This window comes from Bombina bombina, chromosome 4 (genome assembly GCF_027579735.1).
Source record: "Bombina bombina isolate aBomBom1 chromosome 4, aBomBom1.pri, whole genome shotgun sequence".
Lineage (NCBI taxonomy): Eukaryota > Metazoa > Chordata > Amphibia > Anura > Bombinatoridae > Bombina > Bombina bombina.
Genome location: NC_069502.1, coordinates 710,723,987 through 710,730,185, shown reverse-complemented (window position 1 = coordinate 710,730,185; position 6,199 = coordinate 710,723,987). Strand labels below are relative to the sequence as shown.

General features: G+C 36.9%; 1 protein-coding gene across 2 annotated transcripts in view; it reads left to right on the top strand.

The window, feature by feature from the left end:
• The first annotated feature begins 1,329 nt into the window (after window positions 1-1,329).
• Window positions 1,330-6,199, top strand: part of TBPL1 (TATA-box binding protein like 1) — a 51,768-nt gene continuing 46,898 nt past the window's right edge. Inside the window, exon 1 of one of the 2 annotated variants that reach the window (XM_053710906.1) lies at window positions 1,330-1,515. The gene's annotated coding sequence lies outside the window, so the exon portion shown is untranslated. Of the gene's footprint in view, window positions 1,560-6,199 lie in introns of both variants that reach the window. The other variant, XM_053710907.1, reaches the window with a different exon arrangement.

Below are 6,199 nucleotides of genomic sequence, written 5' to 3'. Positions count from 1 at the left end.
AAATTGCATACGCTATCTGAATCAAGAAAGTTTAATTTTGACTTTGAGTGTCCCTTTAAAAACACTCAGAACAACACTGAGTCTGCTAAGTATCTAAGCCATTTTCAGGAATAATAGGGAAAAATGGTTGAACTAATTAAATAAATTAAGACAATACCTTGTTAGCTATTTGTCTAGTTGAAACATTAGATCAGATGCATGGTCTCTAAATCTCTATAGTCTATTGAATTCTACTTATATGATACAAGTTATTTACCAATGTGAGACCTTTGACTCTATTTTGCCAGTAATATGACCAAATGTAGTTAAATCAGACACATGACCCTACAGTCTGGCATGCTTCATTATACCAGATATACACCTAAGTGAGAGAATAAATCATATTCTTAGCTAGGCAGCCACCATATACTACTAAAATACCTGAGACCTCAGATATCAAATATATGCTGACCTTAATTTAATTTAATGGTGTTTATTTTATTCTCCAGGTAGTATAGGAGACTTGTGGCAGCGGAGTTGGTAGTGGGTGGAGATGCAATATTATTATTATCAGGTATTTGTAGAGCGCCAACAGATATGAAATAGATGGAAAAGTAAAGTTGACAACAAGCACTTGGTGTTTGATGACAGAGTTTTTTTGGTGATGATGTTTTGTTGGAATAGAAGAGGCAACTTCCTCTTGGACTTCCTTAGCATGTAAGCCTATGAGCCCAGCTGTAGATCACATTCATCATGAAAGGTGATTTACAATAGCGCAGTTCTATGTATTTATCTCCTATGAATGCTACCTTGCATTTCATACTATGTTTATAGCACTGCAGAATGTGTTGGCAATCTACAAATAACTGGTAACAATATGAATGGAGGATAAACATATAAGAAATAAGCATTTTAATAATTGATACTCATCAGTGTGTTAGCTCTATTCAAAAAGGAGGTTCTGATTTTTGTGGCATCGCTCTTTTTACCTTTTAATGATTTTATGCAAGTACATTGTTAGTCTATGTTGGTTTGCACAACAGAATACTAATTTAATTAAAAAGCAGGATGACAGATGCTCAGTTTTCCGCAGTGCTGCTGAGTAACCTGTCACACCCCACCACAGCGCTTTGCTGGCATTAGGCCGTAAAACGCATGCGCAAAATAGAACTCCTCCTTACCGCTAGTGGTCGCTCTCACAACACTTCTTTAGTTTCCTATAAATTGGGGAACAAAAATATTTGGAACGCAGACACATTCACGTGACACTACATTTGTTATGTGATAGGATAGGTGATGTTCTAGCCCATATTCTCCAACTCTCTGGTATTCCCGTTTATATTATTGGCGGTTGAAGGTTATGATGCGTTGTGCCAGTGCTGGCTGTTATTGTGTTGGGTCAGTGGGATCGGGTTGTGAAAACAAAAGGCTGCAGGTGCTGGAGGGACGGGTGGTAGAGCAGTAGACAAGCAAGCATCCGTGGCCTGACAAAGAAGGAGCACGCGAGACAGTGTACAGCTCCATGGGGGCCTAACGGTACCGGATCCTCTCGTGTTGTGGGTGACTGAGCATCTCAGGGTGTGAGTTCTGGTATAAATGGTGTGTGGGTGTCTGTTGCCTGCATTGGTAATAGTTGTTGCTGTTATTGATGCAATCTAAACATGGGAATTTGTGTGCACCCGGCAGGATCTGGGTGCCAGAGCCATTGTGCAGTTTAGTGCGTTAAATCACTGTAAACTAACGCAAGATTAGATACGGATGTGTAGACGTTACATCATCCTACGCGATGTGTGAATCGATTAGACATAAACATGTAAAACTAAAGAGATCTACAGTAAATGTAGTTGGTTATGTGGCTTCTCTTTATGTTTGCTAATTGAGTAGTACAACGTATGCCTTATTAAAATATTAATAAAGCCTTCATTAAATTACTTAGCTGGTATAAAACTGTGGCAAAATAGCTGTCATGGTGACTCTGACTGCCTAGCAACTGACATGAAACTGTTAAATACATGCGATGGACATTGCCCAAATCTTATTAAAGTCCAGGAAATAAACCAGCATTATATACCTTCCGTAAAATATCTACAAATAAATTAAAGGTATAAAAAAATAACATTTGTTTTCTCAGTACCATGTACTTGGCAGAACTGGAGTCAAGTATGCTAAATTCATAACAAAATAGCTGGTTATATAGATGTCAAAATCAGGTTGGATTTGATTTAAATCGCTAGTAAGACTATTTAAATCATAGTTCCCTACATAAAGTTTTCAGTTTTAGAATGAAATTTATTGCTTATTTTCCTAGCTATATCAGAATATTTTGTTGTATACCATTTATAATATATACCTTTTAGAAATGCATTGATAATTATGAAATTATTGCGAGGTGAACTGTCTCCAGTTTAAAAGCTTAATCATTCATATCAATTTATGGTTGTACTTTTTTGCAAGAAGAAATAATAGTTACTAGGGTTGCACCGATACCATTTTTTTAAGACCAAGTACAAGTACCGATACTTTTTTCAAAATACTCGCCGATACCAATTACCAATACTTTTTTTAATGTCATGTGATAGTGTCCCAAGCACAATACAGACTAATGATTTTAAGATAGCTTCTTTATAATTATGAAGAACTGTAACTCAAAAGATATTATGAAATAATAAAACTGTTTTATTTGCTTGTTGTCACAAAGTTGTAAAAACATGAAGAAATTTCACAGAACACGTTTATAAATAAAAATATTACATTAAAATATTTTTATAACAACAACAATAAATAACAAATGCAATATCACAACCAACCAAAAGTGCAATGCAGTAAAAAATATACCAGTGCACTGTTTAAACATGGGGAACAACACTACGGGCTAGATTACATTTGACTTGTAAGCTTTACCAATGCTTATTGCATGTCCAACTCCTTTAAAGTCTATTGAGTTGGAAATGTGAACAGAACATTGGTAAAGCTTACATATCAAATGTAATCTAAATCTAGTCCTATTATTGTAAGATGTGTGTTCATAGGATTTAACTTAAATTTTTTCTATGAACACTCTTCCTGCAATTTTATAAGCTAAGGATGTTCCTCAGAGTACAGTATTTTTTGAGCATAATTGTGCAAGAGAAGAACTAGCAGTATAACAGGCAATCTAGAATTATAATAATTTTTCAAAAGTTAGTAGCAAGTTCTTTTTAAGGAACAGAAGCATCTCTGTACGTTCAGCTATACGTCTGTTTCTGCTATCAGTAATGTCGTTTGATGCTAATCTGAACAGTCTCACTTTCAGCACTAATTCATGGGGCAGAAAGATAATTTTGGGCCATTTTAGCCAGAGCTCGAAATCTCAGTTTATTAACTACCCAGTACTTCAGGGGTTTGTCTGAACAAGGTACAGTGATCTCTCTTACGATAATACAATACAACACCAATTTGTATTGGCAAAACAAAAGTGAACCATTTTTAGTTGAGTCTCCACTACAGTTTAAAATGAAATGGGAACATGCAGTTTGAAAAAACTCCAAGATAGCGTATGGGTAGGAAGTGTAGGTATCGGTTTAAGTATCGGTGCATTTGCATGAGTACAAGTACTCATGCAAATACTTGGTATCGGCACCGATACCGATACTAGTATCGGTGCAACCCTAATAATTATCTCAATAATAATTTAGTTTTTTTTTTTTTTCCCTCTATACCATAACAATTTAAATAGTTTTATTAAAGTGAATGTAAATGTTGATGCTAAAGTGCTCAGTTTTTAAAAATCCAATTAAAAACGGGCACTTTAATTAATCAAAATTTACATTTCAAGCGTGTTGTGAAAATACCTTTTAATCTTGACAGCCGCTGCATCGCTTCCCCAGCCCGGGTCTAAAATGAGGAATCGGCTTCCTCCAATCACGGCATTGAATCAGCCACTAATTCCCCTGGGGGGGCGTGATTAAAGGATGACCGATCCGTCATTTCTGACGTATGAAGAGGCTTGCGACGGATTTTTAAAAACTGTGCACTTTATCATCTAAATTTACGTTCACTTTAAACTAAAATAATAACATACATAAGTTATTGAGCTTTACATTTTTAATTTGTGTTGTAGAAACTTTTTGGCTTCTTCTTCCTGAAATACTTGTGTATCTCTGACTGTCCTTTTCTCTTTCCTCCAGCCAGCTTTACAGTGTTCTAGAAAGCACCTTTTATGTTCCGTAAAAATGACCTTTAGTTCTAAAAAAAAAAAAAAAAAATTGTCCCTTTTATCCTTACTGTAGATCTATAAATCGGGGCTTGATAAGTCACAAGAATCCACAGGTTTATTTCTTAAATGTATTAGTCTGCATATATCCTTATACAAAAATTATGTGTGTGTATATCTATTTCTAATATACAATTCCGAAAAAGTTAGGACACTATATGAAAAATGCAAAAAAAGTCATTTGAATTAATTTCACCCTGTACTATATTGAAAACACATTATTTGATGTTTTACTTTGTGAATTTAATTTATTTTTGAAAATATACACATTTAAAATCTGATGACTGCAACACATTCCCAAAATTTGAGAACAACTTTCCACAAAGGCAAATCAATATTATTTAGGCATTTCACCTTCTACAGTGCGCAATATAACTAAAAGATTCAAGGAATTTGGTCAAATTTTGGTGTGTAAAGGGCAAGGCCGAAAACCACTTTTTAATGCGGGTCCTTTTGAAAGTTGTTTTATGAAGCGTGATTCTGTTTGAAAGCCCAGTCATTAAGGCACAATCCTCTCCGATCCCTCAGACGTTAATGTCTCAAGAACGGTCATGAGTCTGTAATGGATATCCTGACATTGGCTCAGGAATACTTTTGGTAAACCTTTGTCAGTCAACACCATTCACTGCTGCATCCACAGTTGCAAGTTAAGGCCTTAAGGCTGTGACACACTGCAAGCAGAGCGGTGCGCAGCGTGTAGATGCAGCTGTGCGCGCTCAGTGTGTCCTGCCTTTTCATCTCTGAGCACTCTGCTGCGTCAGGTTGCGTAGCTGAGCACTCAGAGATGAAATAATTGAACTTCAGAAGCGATGCGACGCGGTGCAAAGCAGCTGCATCGCCTCGCGCCGCATTGCTTGCAGTGTGTCACAGCCTTTACTATGCAAAGCAGAAGCAATGCATCATCACTGTCCAGAACTGCCGCCGACTTCTCTGAGATGGACAGTAGCACAGTGTAATAGTGTGTTGTGGTCCGCAAGTCAACGTTTCAAATCGTTTTTTGAAAAAACAGACTTTGTGTTCTCCTGGCCAAAGAGGAAAAGGACCATCCAAGGGGTTATCAGCATCAGGTCTAAAAGCCAGCGTCTGTCATGGTATGGGGGTGTGTCAATGCCCATGGCATGGGTAACTTGCACATCTTTGAGGGCACCATTAATGCAGAAAGATATGTATATATTTTGGAGCAACATATGCTGCCATACAGACGTCTTTTTTCCAGGGATGTCCCTGCATTTTCCAGCAGGAGTCAGGACAACGCCAAACCACATTCTGTCCGGATTACAAGCGCAAGGTTGCGTAGGCAGAAAGTGCGGGTGCTAGCATGGCCTGCCAGCAGTCATGACCTGTCTCTGACTGAGAATGTGTGGCACATTATGAAGTGCAAAATAAGGAAAAGAAGGCCCCGTACAGTTGCGCATAATGGCTGAATAGGGGGTTATTCTGCTCGTGCTAAACTTAACTAGCTGGTGTCTTCCGTGCCCAAACGCTTAATAAGTGTTATTAAAAGAAAAGGTGATGTTACACAGTGTTAAACAGTTGACTTTCCCAATTTTGAATTGAAATGAGTGTATGTTTTCAAAAATACATTAAATTCACAAAGTAAAACATTAAATAATGTGTTTATAATATAGTACAGGGTGAATTGAATTTTTAAATGACTCCTTTTTTTGTTTGTTTTTTTGCATTTTCCATACTGTCCCAACTTTTCCGGAATTGGAGTTTTATATAAAAATATATTACACACACACATTTTTTTAAAAGGATTGGAGATAATAAAACTGCAATTTCAAGCATACCACAGCTGCTTCACTACCGTGCCAGAAAGCAGATAGAAACCAACAAAAGTGGGAGGGACAGTTTCCTGTGTATAGATTTTTCTTTCATGTAATTAGCAAGAGTCCATGAGCTAGTGACGTATGGGATATACATTCCTACCAGGAGGGGCAAAGTTTCCCAAACCTTAAAATGCCT